This window comes from Aquarana catesbeiana, linkage group LG13, assembly GCF_042186555.1.
Source record: "Aquarana catesbeiana isolate 2022-GZ linkage group LG13, ASM4218655v1, whole genome shotgun sequence".
In the NCBI taxonomy this organism is placed as follows: Eukaryota; Metazoa; Chordata; class Amphibia; order Anura; family Ranidae; genus Aquarana; species Aquarana catesbeiana.
Window position 1 is genome coordinate 151,250,360 of NC_133336.1, and position 22,419 is coordinate 151,272,778.

Genomic DNA, 22,419 nt, shown 5'->3' on the forward strand with positions numbered 1-22,419 from the left:
ATAATTAACATATTTCTCCCTATCTTCACAGGCGCTTTGGGGGGCCAAGCCAGTATGGCCAGTATCCAGGCCCGTCAGAGGATTCTCTGTAATAAGTCCGGCCTCAGATCTAACTGAGGCAATATAATTTGTAGAATTTTTTCTTAAAAGATTGTGCAGGATGCAGCATGATAGGATGATATGATTGAGTTTGTAGTCCGCCATATGGATTGCTGTCAGAAACAGGCAGAACTGGCTGGCCATTATCCCAAAGGCATTCTCAACAACTCTTCTTGTTCTGACCATCTGGTAGTTAAAAACCCTCCTCTCCGGGGTGAGGGTCTTGTGGGGGAATGGCCTCATCAGGTGCTCGCCCAGACCAAAGGCTTCATCTGCAATGAAGACAAAGGGGAATCCTTCTACATTATCCGCATCAGGTGGCAATCTCAGGCCACCACTCTGGAGACGCTGGTAGAACTCCATCTGGGCAAAGACTCCTCCATCCGGCCATTCTTCCCCATGTCCACATACAAGAATTCATATTGTGCCGACGCCACCGCCATTAACACAATACTATGAAACCCCTTATAGTTAAAATAGTATGACCTTGAATGGGGTGGTGGCACCATGTGGATGTGCTTCCCATCTATAGCCCCTCCGCAGTTGGGAAAGTCCCAACAGGTGGCAAAATGGGATGCCACAGTCTGCCATTCCTGTGGCGTTGAAGGAAACTGGGGAGTCAAACAAGAAAAAAAAAATATAAGTACTTTTGCACATAACATTGCAAGCAGATTACACAAAAAACATTATTGCCCAACATCAGTATAACATTTATTTTAAGTATTATTTAAAGACTAAAATATAAGGCCAACTTATCAGATTCCTCACCCCCTCTGATGGCCCATTGATAAAATTTAAGGGGGGGCTTAGAAATTAATTTAAGGACACACATACCATTTGGACACATTATAAGGGGGTGTTTAGGGTAAGCACTACAATGGAGCTGACAAAATACATTGTTAAGTGACTAGACTAGGTGTGTATGGGCCCAGGATAGCATGCCGGGGAGGTTAGTGAAGGCAGAGGCGGCTCTAGGCTTTGTGAGGCCTTAGGCAAAACTTACACATGAGGCCCCACGGACTGGGACGCTCCGTGATGAGGCCGCTATTCCTCAGGCTGCGGGCAGTATCTGATTTGTCCGTCAGCTCCTAAGCCACAGAGTCCCAGTGGGGGTAGGCGGAGCCGCCGGCGTCAACTTCAGTGATTGAGAACAGGCAAATTAGGGGGCCGCGAGGCCCCTGTGAGTGCGAGGCCTTAGGCGACCGCCTAATTTACCTAATTAGAGAGCCGCCTCTGAGTTAAGGCATATATGCATGAAGGTCAAAAAAGGAGCATTAAAATATTACAGCATGCACGAGGACAAAGGGGACATTCACATAATATTACAATCATGGTCATTAGGGATTGATGAAAGAAATACAATACATTAGCAAACATGAAATACATAGAATGTGATGTTAAAGGAGAACTCTTACCTTAATATAGTCCTTCTGCAGGACCTGGATGATGGCAGAACAGGTCTCTGGGATAATGATCCCTAGAGCCTGGGGAGAGATGCCCCAGAACTTGAGGTCCTGCAGACTTCTCCTAGTCGCCAAGTACCACAATGTGGCGACTAGCCTCTGCTCCGGAGTGATGGCTTGCCTCATGCAGGTATCCTGCCTGCTGATATAAGGGGTCAGCAAAGCCAGCAGACGGTGAAAAACGGGGTCCGTCATCCAGAGAAAGTTCCTGAAATCATCAGGATTATTCTCCTGGATCTCACAAAGCAAAGGCATGTAAGAGAATTGGTCACGCTGGAGTAACCAATTCTTGCTCCATGAACTCCTCCCCACCCTGTTCATGGACTTGACTTGGGTCAAAGATTGAACCGGAACACCAAGCCCCAGCATAGCGTGAACTCTACGATGAGTACGTACCCGCAACATGGCTTCAAAACGGTCCGCTGGTCAGAAAGAACTTAACAGAATGCACTGAATAACAGCAAGACCTGAGAAGAGCGAGCTAAAAATCAGCAACGAGAGGACAAGAACGCACTGAATAAACAAATGCGAACTGACTACACGCACTGAAAAGCAGATACAAACCCCACAAGCATAAAACTGAACAGCACTTAAACGATCTGAAAAAACACAAGTCTGAAAAGCGCAAATCGTCTCTCACCAAACTTCTACTAAAACGAGATAAACACGAAATTAGCAGAAAGAGCCCAAAGGGTGGCACACTGGCTATTGAACTTCCGTTTTATAGTCCTGTAGTACGTGGTGTATGTCACCGCATTCTAGACAGTCGGACTTTGGTGTGATCCTGTGTACGCAAGACAGTTTCAGCAGAACTCAGTCGGAAAGACCGCCAGAGATCATTCCGACGAAAAGTCCGGTCGTGTGTACGCACCATCAGAGTGATCAACAGTGCCCTGGTAGTTCAGTGAGAACTACAAGCCAACAGCCGCAAAGGCTATCAGGACTTTTACTTTTCCCATTTACAGAACACTGTAAATAGATGATGCGGCAGGTGCATTTGCAACATGTTATATGTTACACTCTGAATATGGGTGTAACGCAACATATTACAAAAGGTGAGCTTTTCCTTTAACAAATTAAATATTGTATATTTACCTGCTGTGTGCAATGGTACTGCACCCCCCTCCTCTTCTGGGGTCCCCCTCAGCATTCTTGGCTCCTCATCTTCTGTGTCTGCCCCCATAGCAAGCCACTTGGTGTGACAGTGATCACAAACGTGGTTGGAGAAGAAAATTATACATGCATGTGGATCTATTAAAACAAAAAAATGGTTTCTAACACCCAAAAGGGTACCCTTAGTTAAAGCCATAGTGAACCACTCAAAAAAACAAACAAAAAAACCTGCAAGACAATAGCATAATGTGCTAGTATGCATCGCAATCCGCCAGACCTTCAGAGCGCATGTGCCGCTGACATCAGTGGCTGTATGCAGGGTGAATATCTCCTAACCTTGAAGATTTAGAGATATTCATTTTATCTACAGGTAAGCCTTATTATAGGCTTACCTGTAGGTAAAAATGACCAAGCGGGGTATACAACCGCTTTAAGTGACAGCAGCACTTACTAGTACTTACTAGTACCTAAATACAATACCTTGTGTAATACTATACCCAGGCACTTTTTGAGATATAAAATTTATTTTGTTTTAAGGTACAGCAAAACACAATTTTGGTTTACTTTTATGTATATGGGTGTTTTATAACAATGCTATTATTAAATCATTTTCTTTATAAGGGAGATTGTGTTTTTAGTTGGTTAGTTAAAAATGATTATTTAGGCAGTGCTACACTTTTTATATAGAGCTGCTTAGTTTGTTATTGAAACTAGAAACCAAGGGGGGCAGGAGGCGGAGCCTAGCGGAGCAGACATGCATTGTTAGAGCTCCACACCGCTGAGGAGAGAAGAGAAGGACAAAGCGGAGCCTGCAGGCTCAAAAGGTATCCATTTGAACCTTTTTGCCCCAGGGAACAAACTGTGAAAGTTTGGGCAGGAAATATGGTACTGAGAGGAAACCGTGGCAGAAATAAAAATCACCTCAAGAGCTCACAGGCACTCACTGCAGCTGAAGTAGCTCCAGTCACCTCACAAGATACAGCATCAGGGCGCTCTCACAGACAGAAAATGTCACAGCAAGACTCTCCATTTGAGTCAGATACAGAACAAATCCTCTCACAAACTTCTCCACAAGCCTTCTCAGCATCCCCAGTAATATTATTACAATTTGAAAAGATGCTTCATAAGGCTTTAAAACAAACCTCAGACCAAATAACAAAAAGCCTAACCAAAGAAATAAGAGAGCTGGGAAACCGCACCGCAGCCTTAGAAATAAAAATGGATGAAATTGAAATTACAACCCAAGAAAATATAACAGAATTGGAACAATTAAAAAAAGAGAATTTAATACTTCAAACTAAGCTCGAAGATTACGAAAATAGAGCCAGACGTTCAAACTTGCGCATAAGGGGAATACCTGAAACTGTGACAGACCTGCAATCTACTATTACTGCTCTATTACAAGAACTAAAGCCAGATATCCCTATTGAACGTTTAGAACTGGACAGAGTACACAGAGCCCTCACAGCCAAAAAGAAAGATGGACACCCACGTGATATAATCACAAAATTTCATTATTACAGAACGAAAGAACAAATACTAATTGCTGCAAGAGAAAAAAAGGAACTTAATTTTCAAGGACACAATTATCAAATTTTTGCTGACCTATCCCAACTTACTATTACTAAAAGACGATCCATGAAACCCCAACTAATGGAACTGCAACGCCACAACATTATGTATCAATGGGGCTTCCCCTTTTCAGTCAGATTTAACTACCAAGGTACAATTTACAGAAGCAGATCAGCAGATGAACTACAACAAACCCTTTTAAAATTAAATCTGACAGAACCCACAAGCAGCAACACTCCCACACGCAGGCTTGAATGGAGGAGAAGATTTGGATGCCGCACACTGGATGTAGTCAAAAAACTTCACTTTATTGAAAAAATGGGATCATCAAAACAACAAGACTGTCATGCAGAAAGTACAGGTAAGCTGACGCGTTTCGCACTCAGGACTGAGTGCTTACTCATAGCTAACAAATATTAAAAAGACAAACTCTTATATAGCTCAATGGAGTATCACATGATTGCCCAATTAGATGGTCATTGAGTCTCAGCTGGAAGCCAATTTAATGAGGTCTCGGCATCTGCTGGCTATTTGGTGTGTTAACTGATTGAGAAATGTTTTCAAAACCGTGACATGTAAATAGATGACAAAGAATGTGAAAAAAGATGTGTATATGTACATGTGTAGGCAAAAAATACATATGTGTGTATATATATATAGTGAATCCTATCAATAAACGTGTATATAATAATGAATGTACTTCTATAACGTGTATATATGAAAGGTGATAAGTATCAAAAAAAGGGGTTACTATTAAGTGAAAGGAAAAAATGTGTAAAAAATATTTCTCATTAAAAAAAGAGAAAATATGTTGATAAAAATATTGATAAAAATATTCAGACAACGTGCAAAGTAAATGTGAAGAGTGAATGTAAGGAAACTATATGTGAACAAAATATATAAATATGATGAGACTCTCTATAATATGCCGGTGAAGTGGATGAAGCTCTCTATAATAAGCCGGAATAATACAGGTGAAATATAGAGCAATGTGACCTGAAATAATGCGTGATATGCCCGCGGTTGATAACAAGGTACATATAGGGCCCTATAATAATAAAAATAAACTGTGGGATTCAAAGACATAAAATCACGCTGATAAAGGTTGCCCTGATCTGGTCAAATGGCAGTGATATATGCAGGGTCCCAGTAGACTGACTTGTAACGTAATGATTCTAAATGATGAGCCTGGCCGAGAGCAGGGAGTGTGTAGAATTTCAAGAATGAAGCAGCTGTGTTCAAAGTAATAGAACGCCGCTAGTCTGTGTCACACTAAATGTCTAGATGGAATTATAGTGATGGTAATAAAGTTGGTAGAGGTCTCGGCCAGTCACCCAAGTTTAAGGGATCACAAAAAGGGACAAATGAAAAACAAGTAAGATACTATAGGCTGGGATACGAAGACATATAATCACGCTGATCAGGGTAGCCCTGATCTGGTCAAATGGCAGTGATATATGCAGGGTCCCAGTAGACTGACTTGTAGCGTAGTGATTCTAAATGTTAACATATGTTAGTTTGTGATCCGTCTCGGGTGGCTCATATAAAAGCATGTCTCAGTATATGTGTGTCAGCAAATGCCAAGACCTCCAAACAAAACATATTGGAATAATACATCTTATGAATCCACTAATACAATACTCATATATTAACACCGGCAAGTGAAACAGATGAAAACAGGCATATAATGATCGACGTGAATCCAATCTATGAAGACGATGAGAAGAAATGTTATAATGCTGCATTCTAAAGAGAAACAACTACATCTTCATATTGCAACATTACACTCACAAAATAAGCACTAAACACAAACGATACAATGTATGTCAGTTTATGTACATATAAATAAGCTTAATATATCTGAATTATGATCCCAAGGTGTCCAAAAAAATATGTATATGGACAACAGGGTGTACAAAATGTGAACAAATAAAAATAAATAAATGAATAAAATAAAATAAGGTAAAAAAGTGTGAAAACATATTGCGTAAAAACCTAATATGTATATCAGGTGTTTCCTACACAACTAGAAAGATGTATAGGACAATGAAAGTTTCCATATATATCTATGTAATAAAAAATGAGCTGGAATAAAAGTAATAATAATGAAATAAAATTGTGAACCTCATGATACAAATCATGAATAATTATCAAAAGAAAACGATGAAAAAGGTAGATATAATAACACAGAAATGTGTAGAAAACGAAATAGAATAAAACTATTTATCTCAATATTGTCGCGATATGTATCCTCAGATAAAATTAACTTGTACTTTGGTCAGGTATATAAAACACCCGAACATGATGGATATCGCGAAACAATAAAAGATATTGTATATTGCTATTATTAATATGACCTTTTGCATACATCTATTGTTGGCCATGGTTCCCTGGAAATTCCTGCTCTGCCATAGTTACTATACTGAGTATGCAGAGTAGGGGAACTTGTCGGGCATATATACCAATCAAGGTGGTAAATATTATATATTCATGTATAAGATTGGATATGTTTGTACATAGGCCCCAATGGTCAATAGATGGAAAAAACTCCTATTTTGGCACCATCTGACCGGAACACAAAACAAGAGGAAATAGAAAATGGCTGACAAAACGTGAAAATGTAAAAAATGAACATGAAATGTTCTTTATAAGGACTCATGATAGTGTAGGTGTTATAACCATGTTCAAACAGTATAGGAAAGAGCCAAGCGAGTTAATTCCCCCTCCACCAACCTCTGAAATACATCAAGATCTTTGCCCCTGGATGCCACTGGGTAAAAATCAGATTTAAATCTGATTATTAGTTTTTACTGTAAATCAGTGGGATCCATGGGGGGTGGATCCGAATCATCTACCAGTGTTATTAAATCTTGCAGTGCACACACTTCATTAAAAGAGATAGGTGAAGGGGGAGACTCACCTGATTCGCCAAGGTTCCCTGGAACGTCCTCTTCTCTAGAACCACCAAAGTGTTTCTTAAGTGTTAATAAGCGAGAAAACCTGTTAACGTCCAAAATAGTGTGAAATAAATCAAAATGTCTATTGGGGCTAAAATTAAGGCCTTTTGATAGAAGGTTGATCTCCTCTTCATTTAAAAGTCTCTTTGAGATATTAAATACGGTGAAACTCATTTCTTCATTTTGCCTCTCAAGCTGTAATGTGAGTTGTTTGGAGTTCTTGTGTCTCCTACCGCCCCTTCTTTTTTTTTTTTTTTTTTTTTTTTTATGGACGATTTTTTCCTCTTGGTGTAACCCGACCTGCAAGGGTTTCCAGCGTTGGTGTGGTTGTTGCTTCTGTTTGTTTCCACAGAACCTATAGACCTGTCTAGAGAAGAGTCTGACATAGTGCGTGCCAGGGAATTGTCGGCTAGGTCGCTCTCTTGGTCAGAGAAGCTGACCTGTTTGCCGCGGATTCTCTGTGACCGATTGTAGGAAAACACCGGTCTTTTCCGAATGTAAACTTTATTGTTCTCATAATCATTTTTATCCCGGGCCATTTTGCCTCTCTTACTGGCGATCACTGATTTTTCCATTTTGTCTAATTTGTTGCTCAAGCGGCTGTCCAGGTCTGTAAAAGCTGCCAGGTTTTGTGAAGAGGCAAGTTCAGACTGGATGAAAGACATGTCAGATTGTAGTACCTCTATTTCTTTGGTTTTAGAGGCAATGAGAATATTTATTAGTTTGAATGAACAGGTGTCCAAGGTGTCAGTCCATTCTTTTTGGAGGTCCTCATTGGACAGCTCTGAGGTAGGAAATTTTTTTATCCGTAAACCCCGTGTGTGTGCTATAGATAGATAGTCCTTCAAAAAATTGATGTCCCAAAAAGCTCTAATTTCTCTCGCCATAATATGTTCCAGTTTTCTGAAATGACGTATTAACTGTACTCCATCGTCAGCTGACACACCAGGTGTTTGTGTCAGTGACGTTTGTCTCAATGGGTTATCAGATGGTGCCTTTAGAGTTCTACTGTACAAAGTTTCTGCCATGGGTGTCGAGGTGGTATTGAGATCCATAGAGTAAAAAGGAAAAACTCTTCTCCCAATTAAATGAGCTCTTGAAAAAATAATGATAATCAAAATAATGTGTGAAATACCTGGGAAGGCCTCCGGGCAGGTGAAGAGAAAAGCATGTATCCTTAGATGCAGACAAGCAAAGAAAGTGTTTCCACCGCTCAGGCTGACACTGACCCAGGTGTAAGTAGAAGTTTCAGAGCAGAAGAGCTCCAGGTGCTGGCTGAATGCTAGGCAAAGCAGGCTTGAATGGAGGAGAAGATTTGGATGCCGCACACTGGATGTAGTCAAAAAACTTCACTTTATTGAAAAAATGGGATCATCAAAACAACAAGACTGTCATGCAGAAAGTACAGGTAAGCTGACGCGTTTCGCACTCAGGACTGAGTGCTTACTCATAGCTAACAAATATTAAAAAGACAAACTCTTATATAGCTCAATGGAGTATCACATGATTGCCCAATTAGATGGTCATTGAGTCTCAGCTGGAAGCCAATTTAATGAGGTCTCGGCATCTGCTGGCTATTTGGTGTGTTAACTGATTGAGAAATGTTTTCAAAACCGTGACATGTAAATAGATGACAAGGAATGTGAAAAAAGATGTGTATATGTACATGTGTAGGCAAAAAATATATATGTGTGTATATATATATAGTGAATCCTATCAATAAACGTGTATATAATAATGAATGTACTTCTATAACGTGTATATATGAAAGGTGATAAGTATCAAAAAAAGGGGTTACTATTAAGTGAAAGGAAAAAATGTGTAAAAAATATTTCTCATTAAAAAAAGAGAAAATATGTTGATAAAAATATTGATAAAAATATTCAGACAACGTGCAAAGTAAATGTGAAGAGTGAATGTAATGAAACTATATGTGAACAAAATATATAAATATGATGAGACTCTCTATAATATGCCGGTGAAGTGGATGAAGCTCTCTATAATAAGCCAGAATAATACAGGTGAAATATAGAGCAATGTGACCTGAAATAATGCGTGATATGCCCGCGGTTGATAACAAGGTACATATAGGGCCCTATAATAATAAAAATAAACTGTGGGATTCAAAGACATAAAATCACGCTGATAAAGGTTGCCCTGATCTGGTCAAATGGCAGTGATATATGCAGGGTCCCAGTAGACTGACTTGTAACGTAATGATTCTAAATGATGAGCCTGGCCGAGAGCAGGGTGTGTGTAGAATTTCAAAAATGAAGCAGCTGTGTTCAAAGTAATAGAACGCCGCTAGTCTGTGTCACACTAAATGTCTAGATGGAATTATAGTGATGGTAATAAAGTTGGTAGAGGTCTCGGCCAGTCACCCAAGTTTAAGGGATCACAAAAAGGGACAAATGAAAAACAAGTAAGATACTATAGGCTGGGATACGAAGACATAAAATCACGCTGATCAGGGTAGCCCTGATCTGGTCAACACTCCCACACGCAGAAGAATGGCATCATCTTCACCTTCAGGCAGCACCCAGAAAATTTCAGAACAAAATGGGAATCATCATTCTCACAAAAGAGGCCGTTATGCCACATCATCCATGGACCAAGAAGATTCAATGGACTGACATCCTAATTCCTGATATCTCTTCATTTATTATACTAAGAGATGGTTCTCTATAAAAAACCTATATTTATAACTGAATGTAACTGCATTCTGATAGTCACACACTGTGTAGGATCATGTTACATTCCAGTTATATTTCTTATTACTTCTGATTCATATAGCCTTAGAATATATAAGTGAAATAAGGAAATTCTTGTTCAGTTATATATTATCAGGTAATAACAATAGATTTATTACTTTTTAGGACAAATATGTTCAATAATCCAGAAGTAATGGAAGCTTTTTCTTTCTTTTCTTAAAACAAATATATTATTACCTAACTAGTTCCTAGAATTATGTTTTTGTTTATTCTAATCTGAAGCAATACAACCTCAGTTTTATGAGTTAACATATCTAAACAGTTACATATGAATAAAATATGTAATTGTTTACTCTAAAAGGGTTAAAATCCCAAAATAATTCAAACTATCTTCATCAATACCAAAGTTATTAACAGTACCTTTCTAACTGAATTATTTAGCCTAGGGCAAGACTAACCATATACAACCACCCTGGAATAAATAATTTCAACAAAAACTATATTCTGCACTCCAATTAATGAAACATCATTTTGATGTCTTTTGACATAGCACTTCTCTCCTGTAAGCGGAAGATCCGTGTACCCCCATTAGCCCTCCTCATTCTCCCAACCATATTATGTGGGAGTGTGACGAAGGCACTTATTCCCCTGAGAGAGATATTTATTCTCTTTCACGGGTAAATTGTGATTACTTGCAAAAAATAATTTATACAATGTATCATCTAATCTCATATGTTTTTTGTTTACTCTTTACTCCAGAATTCACTGGTTTCTTTTCTATCTATTCATCTCTTCAGTCCACACAGGTTGATCTGCGCAGTCAGCTCTGCATAACAAAAAGTAAGTCAAAACTATTTGATCTATTGCCATGGCACCACTGAATATACTTTCCCTGAATGTTCAGGGAATAAATGTCCCTCAAAAAAGGACCAAAGCCTTCCGTACTTTCCATAACAAGAAGGCTCACATAGTATGCCTCCAAGAAACACACTTCACCAAAGATTCTACTCCAAAATATATTTCTCCTTTTTATCAACAAATTTACACGGCTTCTGCCTGTACCAAGCAAAGGGGAACTCTAATTGCATTTCACCGATCCACACTATTCACCTTATCATCAGAAATTAAAGACCCAGAAGGTAGATACCTGATACTCATGGGTTATATAATGGATACAGCAATCACGGTGATTTCCTACTACGCTCCTAACAAACAACCTACACCATTCCTCTCACATATATTACAAGTGATTAATACACACAAAATAGGAACAGTGATAATGTGTGGGGATTCGCACCAGGTCCTCCTCCCATTTCTAGATAAATCACCTTTTACACCATCCAAAATAACCTCTAGATTACCTTTTTCTCAACTTCTTTCCAAATACAATCTGGTAGATTCGTGGAGAGAAATTAACCCAATGAAAAAGAAATTCACTTATTTCTCGCACCCTCATCAAACCTTCACCAGAATAGATCATATTTTTCTAACAATAGGAATGATACCAGAAATTATTGCATCAGATATAATTCCGATTCCGTGGTCTGACCATAATGCAGTATACACTACTATAGCCTCAGCCATACCAAAAGCGCATGACCCAACATGGTACTTACCGGACATAATGCTCAAACACCCACTACATCAGATGGCCATTGAACAAGCTTTAAAGGAATACATATCAATTAATAACACAACAGACATCTCCCCAATAACACTGTGGGAAGCTCATAAGCCTGTCTTGCGTGGTACAATACAAAGACAAATGGCACTATTTAAACGGGAACGCAAAAATCTAGCAAAAAAACTAGAACTCAATTTTAATGCAGCCTACATATCATTTCAAGATAATCCATCTCAGAGTACAAAATCTCATCTGGAAAAATCTAGATTGGAATACGATCTATTTCTCACTGAGTCAGTTGATAAATCCCTCAAACGCTCCAAACACAATTTCTACATGAATACAAACAAACCAGGTACATATTTGGCTCGGGCATTAAATTCAACTAACAAATCTTTCAAACCAATACGTTTGAAATTATCAAAAAATGTTTACACTTGTAATCCAGTTAAAATAGTCCATAAATTTCACTCACATCTCGCAACTTTATACAAGACAAACAATGAATTTAATCCTACAGAGGCTGAATCCTTCTTCTCAAAAATAACCTTACCTGAGTTATCTCAGAATCAAAAAAGCAGTTTGGATGAGCCTATAACTATAGATGAAGTTGCTAACGCCATAAAAGACCTAAAACTTAACAAAAGACCAGGCCCAGACGGCTACTCGGCTTTATACTATAAAACATTCTCAGAAATACTCTCTCCCATTCTCACTGAAACTTTTAACAAACTTCTAGATGGACATTCTTTTCGGCAAGAAACACTAATGGCAATTGTTTGTATGATCCCAAAACCCCTTTCTGATGATACTTCCTGTGTGAATTATCGGCCTCTCTGTTAAACCTCGATATTAAATTATTAGCAAAAATAATAGCAAAACGCCTCAATAGCATTATAGGAAAATTAATACATAGAGATCAAGTAGGCTTCATGCCAAATAGACAGGCAGGCGATAATATACGCAGGGCAGTGTTATTGGCACTTATTGCTAGAAAACGGAAAATCCCTTTATGTTTTCTATCTCTCGATATTAAGAGGGCATTTGACACAGTATCCTGGCAATATATGCAATATTCATTACAAAAATGGGGTTTTGGACCCCACTTTTTAACATGGATCAAAGCATTATATAATAAACCCAAAGCCTATATAAAATATGCTGGATACAAATCTGAAGCCTTTAATATCGAAAGAGGTACCCGACAGGGTTGCCCATTATCTCCCTTATTATTTGCCCTTATACTCGAACCCATGGCCCAATACATCAGAACAAACCAAACTATAACTGGCATTGAAGTAGGAGGTATTACACACAAATTATGTATATTTGCAGACGATATATTACTTTTTCTATCATCACCACAGGTCTCTGGTCCTAACTTAATACCAGCTCTTGATGGATTTGCAGCCCTATCCGGCCTTATGATTAATCCTAAGAAATGCCTAGTGCTTAATATTTCACTCACAAACATGGAATTGATCCCGGCTAGGGCTGCACTCCCATTCACATGGGCAGAAAAATCAATCCCATATCTTGGAATTCATTTAACAGCATCTCATTCTGACTTATTCTCAACCAATTATCCTCCTGTATTAAGACAGATCACAAATCTAATAAAACAATGGTCGCAACTTCCTTTATCCTGGATAGGGAAGATTAATGCAATCAAAATGACTATTCTACCCAAATTGCTTTATCTATTCAGAGTCCTCCCTATTCCAATTCCTTCCTATTTTTTGAGAATAGTACAAAAAAGAGCAACTTCGTTTATATGGGGCTCTTCTAAACCACGTATACCTATACACACACTACATCTTCCCAAAAATAAAGGAGGCCTGGGATACCCTAATTTTACTAACTACTACAGAGCAGCACATTTGGCCAGTCTGTCCAAATACCATGCAAAACAGGAAATCCCATTATGGGTATTTATAGAGGCTTCAGAAAATGACCCTCTATTAATATCAAATTTATTATGGCTTGATCCTAAAGACCGCTTTAAAATTCATAATCCCATAACTAAACACTTCTTATCTCCCTGGGATAAACTAAAAACCAAATATCAGTTACAATCTCCACACAATCCTCTCCTTTCTTTTATCAGAAATCCGGCCTTTTATCCGGCATGGATCTACCCAAATTCTTTTAAAGCTTGGACAACATCAGGCATTCAGACACTAAATGACTTCATAGCATCTAAATCATTCCTTTCATTCCCATCGCTTAGAGAAAAATATGATCTACCAAACTCTGAGATATTTAGATATCTCCAAATCAAAAATTTCTATACACCATTCCTAAAGGGGGATACACCATTATCCCAATTATCCATTTTTGAATCAATCTGTACAAAAGATCCATTTGCTAAAGGTACAGTTTCATCACTTTATAATCAATTATATGGAGTAGCAAATCTTAATAGACCCTCTTACGTTCAGAGGTGGGAGGAGGACCTGGGACGAACATTTGAAGACACGGACTGGTCTAACATATGGCTCACATCTAAGTCATCTTCACCCAACATCTTAGCACTGGAGACAAATTATAAAGTCCTAAGTCGCTGGTACCTTGTACCCGCTAGAGTGGCAAAATATTCACCTAATACCTCAGCTCTTTGTTTTCGAGGATGCCCAGAAATAGGCACATATTTACACATATGGTGGACGTGCCCAGTAATCCAAACCTTCTGGAAGGAAGTCTTCGTGATTGCATCTAAAATATTTAAAAAAATAATACAACCAGATCCATATTTGACTTAATCTTTTACTTAATCTAAAACCGGAATGGTTAACACTCTCTCAATTCAAACTTATGATCCAACTAATAACGGCTGCAAAACAAACAGTGGCCAAGACATGGAAATCTCCTACATTGGTACTAGCAGAAACAATTCACAGAATGAATAATACAATGTCCCATGCTAAGATGGTAGCCATCGATCAAAATCAAATTCCAAAATTTGAAAAACTTTGGCATCCTTGGATAAAACAACAGTTCCTGTCAAACTTCAATGACTCTGTCCTCTTGCCATGGTAACAGATTAAATGACTTACAGAGACACCCATTCTAAGGCTTCAAAGAGAACTAAAAAGAATAATAAACTGAGGAGCGGGACAACCTTGTGGACCATACCTCTACCTTTCAACCCTTTTTCTTCTTTCTCTTTCCTTTTCTCCACCTTACGATTAAAGCTCATTATCAGAATTTATTTGACCTATATACACTCTACTTGTAAACAATATGTATAGTAGGTATAAATCATTTAAATACCTACAAAAGTAACTAAGGAAATGATATATATCTTTAATTTAGGTTTACGTGAACCCAATGTTTAATATTTGAAATTTTATGATATTTACCTATATAAACCCTACTGTAAAACAATGAGCTTACTTTATAGATCCTTGTAAACTTACTTTATGTATCTTTATAACATTGTATACACAATAAACTTCTTTTGACAAGGAAACTAGAAACCAAGAGGCTTATGTTCAGTATCCCCACCTGCGACAGTGGTTAGATACACCTTGGGGTAAAGAGTCCAGATGTTGACTGAGAAACGATGAGGCACAGCGAGCAGGGTTGGAATGCGACATTCTGCCCAAGCCAGGATCTGATCTGCTTCTTTCTGAGCTGCAAGGCTTCTGGTTCCTCTGTGAGGGCTGATGTAAGCCACTTGTGTGGCATTGTCTGACTGATCCTGGTAAGATGACTACGTAACCAAGAGGTTCACTATTGATGGATAACCAAATCACTCTGAGCTCCTGGATATTGACTTGGAGATGATCCTTTGTGCTGAGAGAGTATCCAAGACTCATCCCCAGTATGACAGGCTGGTAATTCATTAATAAAAAAACCTTCCAAGCCAATGGAGGAAGGATTTCTGGACTCTTGATCCACCAGCCCAGGGCAATCCTGGTTTTGTGGATCATGTGTATGCAATGGTCCAGAGACTGAGCCTGCTTGTCACAAACTGCCAGAATGTTAAGTTCCAGTGGTCTGGAGTAAAATAGGGCTGTACAAATGAAGGGTTGGTTCAGTGGGGTCATTAGGGATGGTGTCACCTGGTTCGGTAAAACAGGGTGTCACCCCTGTAGTGGTGTTAACAACAATTAGCAAATTTGAATATCAATATCATATGAAAATACTAAACTTTAAAGTGGAACTGAAGTTCCACTGTAAGAAACTGCGAGCAGGAACTGTAATCAGCACTGCAGGGAGCTCGTCACACTGATTACATCTAAAGTGAAAGCGCAGTGTGTGCTGTGCTCTTTGTCTCCCCCCTACAGTACCCGGCAGGAAGAGGTAAGGTAAAGCACTGCCAATTTTTAAAAGGCTATCTATATGTATGTGCGTTTATATGTGTGTGTGCATGTATATGTGTGTTTGTGTGCATGTGCATGTATGTGTGTATATGTATGTATGTATGTGTGTGTGTGCATGTGTGTATGTGTATGTATGTGCATGTATGTGTGTGCATGTATGTGTGTGCATGTGTGTATGTGCATGTATGTGTATGTATGTGTGTATGTGCATATATGTGTGCATGTATGTGGGGGCGTGGCTTGGCGCACGGAGGAGATGGCTGCCTGATCACAGAGCTCCAGGAGACCCGTGGCCCTGCAGCCTTTCTCTGGCACTCCATATGCCCTATAATGAGCAGATTGCTGAGGCATAACACCGGGACACAATCGCACCGGTTGTCAGCATCTTCCCACACCCACAGAATCCAGGAGATCTTCCAAAGTAAGACCCGATCGGCCAGTGGCACACCATGCAAGATGGTGCCGACATGAGGAGGGGAGGAAGAGCTCAGTGACGGCTCCCAGTCTGCGGCAGATGACCTTGTAACCGGATCGGGGAACCCAAATCATCCCCTCACTCCAGGTGACATGACAAATATAGCCACAGACATTAAAAACACAGCCATTTTCTCAGCCATAATGGATCTGAAGGCTGACTTATTGTCTCTGACTGAGAAAATGGCCACTATGGAAAGAGCTGATGGTAGGAGAGACAGAGCCATACACTGATTAGAAGCTACCACAGCATTCCACTCAGCCCATCTGATTGAAATGTATGTATGTGAATGTGTGTATGCATGTGTGTGTGTATGCATGTGTTTTTTTATGTGTGTGCATTTAATCCTGACCCCCTATATGTGTACAATCAGAACTGATTTTTTTTCTTGCTTGTTCATAGTACCAGCAAAAAAAATGGGGTTCCTTTGAAAAGCGATCCATGCTCAGATCACTTTTCAGAGGCATTTGACAGCCAGTAAAGAGGCAATATGTTGCCCCCCCGGCCCGCCTGTTTTCACACGTTAAATGCATCATCACTCTGCTGCAACTGCATGCAATGCACACAGTATACCCTAGGGGTATACTTCAAGGGTGCCCTGACTGCAAAAATATTGAGAAACACTGGCATAGAGGAACCAATCTCTCCATTTTTCTCCTGCAGCCACTGAATGCCTGCAGGAGGGAGAGGAGGAGAAGCAGGGGGAAATGGAGAAATCGGTTCCTTTATATGCAGCCACCCACTTGGCTCGGAGGAAAGGGCCCTGTCTGGGGGGCCCTTCATGGTTTCTTGCATCGGGGCCTTGAAGGTTCTAGTTACGCCAATGTCTCAAACCACTCCCAGCCCCAAGATCAAAAACAAACAGGCATAGCTCACAGCTAGGTCTGCCTAAATTTACCTGCACTGGCTGTAAAAAAAAACCTCAACTACCTCTAGCACAACCTACCTATGGTAGAGGGTGCTACACACATAAAATCCCAATAAAATATATTTATGTTATTAGTTGTAACTTGACGAAATGTGGAAAATTTTAAGGGCTATGAATACTTATTCAAGGCACTGTAGACCTCCAATGGTCTATGATTGATATTGTGGTGCTAAAATTAGCTTTTTTGCCTATTGATTTAAGGAAATTTTCAAACTATTTTGAAATAAATGTTGGGCCATTGTCAGAAATGGTTTCCAGTGGTAGTCTGCCAACCCTCTTCTCCAATCCCTACACTGGCTCCCAATCACCCAGCGAATTAAATTCAAAATACTAACCACAACATACAAAGCCATTCACAACTCTGCCCCGAGCTACATCACTAATCTTGTCTCCAAATATCACCCAAATCGACCTCTCCGCTCTTCTCAAGACCTCCTGCTTTCAAGCTCTCTCATCTCCTCCTCCCATGCTCGTCTCCAGGATTTCTCCAGACCCTCTCCCATACTCTGGAACTCGCTACCTCCATCTATCCGGCTATCCCCTACTCTTGCTACCTTCAGGCGATCCCTGAAAACCCATCTCTTCAGGAAAGCCTATCACGTCTCCAACTAATCTCATACCACTTCCATCAGCTCATTCCCCACAGTTACAACCTTTTGTACCACCTGCTCCACCCTATTAGATTGTAAGCTCTTCTGAGCAGGGCCCTCTTAATCCTCTTGTATTTTATTGTATTATAACTGTATTGTCTCCCTTTTATATTGTAAAGCGCTGCGTAAACTGTTGGCGCTATATAAATCCTGAATAATAATAATAATAGTCACCATCTTGAAAACCATCCTTTCTCTTGTCAACTTCCAGGATGGCACAGTGATGACTGGCTTCTCCTGACAGGAAACACAATCAAAGACAGCGGGTAACCCACCCTTTTCTCCCTCAGTTTTTGTTTGTGTTTCCTGCTGGCACAACGCAATGTTTGTTGTTTTGACAACCTGAAGACTGTGTGGTCTGACAGTACTCTTGTGAGGCGGAAGTAGAAAAAGCTGGGCGGGCTGCTCTACCTGCACAGGCTGTAGCATCTTATAGGTCTCCTTGTAGGGCTGGAGCAGTTCTGATCTAAAACATTCCATTGTAACTCTGGCTGTGTGTTTAGGGTCATTGTCCTGCTGGTAGGTGAATCTCCACCCCAGTCTCAAGTCTTTTGCAGACTCTAATGCCCTATACACGCGTTTGGATTTTCCGTCAGAAAAAGTGAGATCGGATTGTGTTGTCGGAAATTCCAATCATGTGTGGGCTCCATCAGACTTTTTCTGTCGGAATGTCCGACACACAAAGTTTGAGAGCAGGATATAAAATTTTCAAAATCCGATTGTTTAAATTCCAATCGTGTGTGCACAAATCTGATGCACAAAGTGCCATGCATGATCAGAATTAAATTAAGAGATGAAAGCTATTGGCTACTGCCCCGTTTATAGTCCCGACGTACGTGTTTTACGTCACCGCGTTCAGAATGATCAGATTTTCCGACAACTTTGCACGACCATGTGTATGCAAGACTAGTTTGAGCCAACATCCGTCGGAAAAAATCAGATGGATTTTGTTGTCGGAATGTCCGATCAATGTCCGATCGTGTGTACAGGGCATAACAGGTTTTCTTCTAAGATTGCCCTGTATTTGGCTCCATCCATATTCCTCTGAATTCTGACCAGCTTCCCTGTCCCCGCTGAAGAAAAGCATCCCAGCAACATGATGCTGCCACCACTATGTTTCCCGGTGGGGATGATGTGTACAGCGTGATGTGCAGTGTTATTTTTCCGCCACACATAACATTTTACTTTTAGGCCAAAAAGTTCAATTTTGGTCTCATCTGACCAGAGCACCTTCTTTCACATGTTTGTTGTGTCCCCCACATCTCTTCTCGCAAACTGCACACAGAACTTCTCATGGCTTTCTTCTTGCCACTCTTCCATAAAAGCAAGATTTGTGGAGTGCATAACTAATAGTTGTCCTGTGGACAGATTTTCCCACCTGAGCTGTGGATCTCTGCAGCTCCTCCAGAGTTACCATGGTCCTCTTGGCTTCATCTCTGATTAATGCTCTCCTTGCCCAGCCTGTCAGTTTAGGTGGACGGCCATGTCTTTGTAGGTTTGCAGTTGTGCCATACTCTTTCCATCTGCAGATGATGGATCGAACAGTGCTTCGTGAGATTTTTTTTTAAGCCGAGTTCCACCCAAAAATGGAACTTCCGCTTTTCGGAATCCTCCCCCCCTCTGGTGTCAAATGCAGGTATAGATACCCGTGGGTGGCTCGGGTATATACGCCACTCCTGCCCCCCCACCCCGGTGTCTTCTGGGAGACACACAGGTCCCAGCAGACAGCAGGGACAAGTGGGCCGCAAGGCTTCACTTCCTGATTCCCTTACCAAAGATGGCGGCGGCAGCACCCGAGTGCCAAGGGACAGATCGGCTTTGGGTGCCGACATCGCGCGCAGTGGACTGGTAAGTGTCCATATTTTAAAAGTCAGCAGCTGCAGTATTTGTAGCTGCTGACTTAAAAAAAAAAAATTGTCGGAACACCGTTTTAACCTAACCCTGCTTTAAACTCCTCCACAACTTTATCCCTGACCTGTCTGGTGTGTTCCTTGGCCTTCATGATGCTGTTTGTTCACTAAGATTCTCTAACAAACCTCTGAGGGCTTCATAAAACAGCTGTATTTATACTGAAATTACACACGGGTGGACTCTATTTAATTATTAGGTGACTTCTGAAGGCAATTGGTTCCACTAGATTTTAGTTAGGGGTATCAAAGTAAAGGGGGCTGAATACAAATGAACGCCACACTTTTCAGATATTTATTTGTAAAAAATGTTGAAAACCATCTGTCATTTTCCTTCCACTTCACAATTATGTGCCACTTTGTTTTGGTCTATCGTATTCAATCCTAATAAAATACTTTTACGTGTTTGGTTGTAACATGACAAAATGTGGAAAATGTCAAGGGGTATGAATACTTTTTCAAGTCATTGTGTTTATACATGTTGATCATTTCCCCACTTAACTACTTGCCATCCCCGCGCTATAGCCGAAAGACAGCTACAGCACGGGCCTTAATTGCTGTCTGCACAACCCTACGGGTCGCACGGGGCGCTCTGTGATCTATGAGTCTATGAGACTCGGCTGATCACAGATCCGAGTAGGGGGTCAATCCCAGCCCCTTACCACGTGATCAGCTGTTAGCCAATGACGGATGATCACGTGATGTAAACAGAAGCTCGGTAATCTGTATTTTTTTCGCCTCACGCTATCAGTGTGAGGGGAAAAAAAGGCCGATCACCGGCTTCTGTCAGAGGGACATTGGTCCCTCACACAGAAAGCTGCGGCTGCATTTTCTGTGCCCATCAGGGTCAGCTGCCAGTGCCCACCATGCCACCTGCCAGCTATCAGTACCCACCAGTGCCACCTACTAGTGCCCACAGTGCCACCCATCAATGCCCACCAGTGCTGCCAATCAATGCCCATCAGTGTCTCATAAACAGTGCCACAGATCAGTGCTGGCTATCAGTGTCACCTACCAGTGCCCATCAGTGCCACCCATCAGTGATCATCAGTGCCGCTTATCAGTGCCACCTATCAGTGCCCTTCAGTGTCACCTATCAGTGCCAACCTTCAGTGTCACCTCATCAGTGCTTATCAGTGCCACCTATCAGTGCCCATTAGTGCCGCCTTATCAATGCCCATCAGTGCCGCCTATCAATGCCCATCAGTGCTGCCTATCAGTGCCCATCAGTGCAGCCTCATCAGCACACATCAGTGAAGGAGAAAAATTACCTGTATTCAAAATTTTATAACAAACCATGAAACAGTTTTGCTTTTTTTTTTCAAAATTTTCGGTCCTTTGTTGTTTTATTTAGCAAAAAATAAAAAACCCAGCAACAATTAAATACCACCAAAATAAAGCTCTGTGTGAAAAAAAATGATAAAAATTTCATTTTGGTAAACTGTAGCATGACCGCACAATTGTCATTCAAAGAGTGACAGCGCTGAAAGCTGAAAATTGGTCTGGGCAGGAAGGGGGGTTAAGTACCCAGTAAGCAAGTGGTTAATCCCCTCTTCTCAAAAGAGAATGCATTCAGTTCCTCTACTCTTTCCTCATAGCTGAACTTCTCCATGCCTCTTATCAGTTTGGTTGCCTTTCTCTGCACTTACTCCAGTTCCCCGATATCCCTTTTGTGAACTGATGCCCAAAACTGAACTGCATGTTGCAGTTGAGGTCTTAATATTGATTTGTACGTGGACGAAATGCTATCTCTCTCTCTGGAGTCCATATTCCAGTGGCGTATCTTTCATGTGTGCAGGGTGTTCACTGCACACGGGCCCACGAGGGGGGCCCACTGTGAACAACACTGCACACATGGATGATACATGACAGGCGCTACAGCTGTGTCCCGTATCCCCTCTACTGGACCTGACCCCTCCCGTGATGACCACACCCCTCCCGTGATGGCCACGCCCCCTCCTGTGATGGTCACGCCTCCTCCCCTGTGTCCTACTAGCTATGTGCCTCCCCTCCTTGGGCTCCTCTGTGGGCAGCTGCCGGGTAACTGCTCTGTGAGTAGTGTGTCATTTCCTGAGCCAGGCTTCCCTCAACCCACCTCTGATAACTTTCCCTAATGTCTGCAGAACTTCTTGGAAGGGGGAGGGTGGGCGGGTCTGCCGTAGTGCATGGCAGTGATTGGTAGCTGTGGGATTCCCAAAATACCCCCTTCCCTCCCCTCCTGCATTCTCCCTCCCTGCCTCTCCACCATAAACAATAACATCCTCCCCACCTCTCCACCCTAAACAATAACCCCCTCCCCACCTCTACACCCTAAACAATAACGCCCCTCCCCACCTCTTCACTCTAAATAACAACACCCTCCCCGCCTCTCCACCCTATTACAATACCAATAACCCCCTCCCCGCCTCTCCACCCTAAACAATACCCCCCTCCCCGCATCTCCACCCTAAACAATAACCCCCCTCCCTACCCTAAACAATAACCCCCTTCTCACCTCTCCACCCTAAACAAAACCCCCCTCTCCTCCCTAAACAATAACCCCCTCCCCGCCCTAAACAATAACCCCCTCTCCTCCCTAAACAATAACCCCCT

At 41.1% G+C, this 22,419-nt stretch overlaps 1 protein-coding gene across 2 annotated transcripts in view; it reads right to left on the reverse strand.

Moving 5' to 3' along the window:
• The window catches only part of LOC141117111 (matrix metalloproteinase-18-like), a 1,147,747-nt gene that overhangs the window by 756,368 nt on the left and 368,960 nt on the right, over positions 1-22,419 (reverse strand). The window lies entirely within an intron of this gene.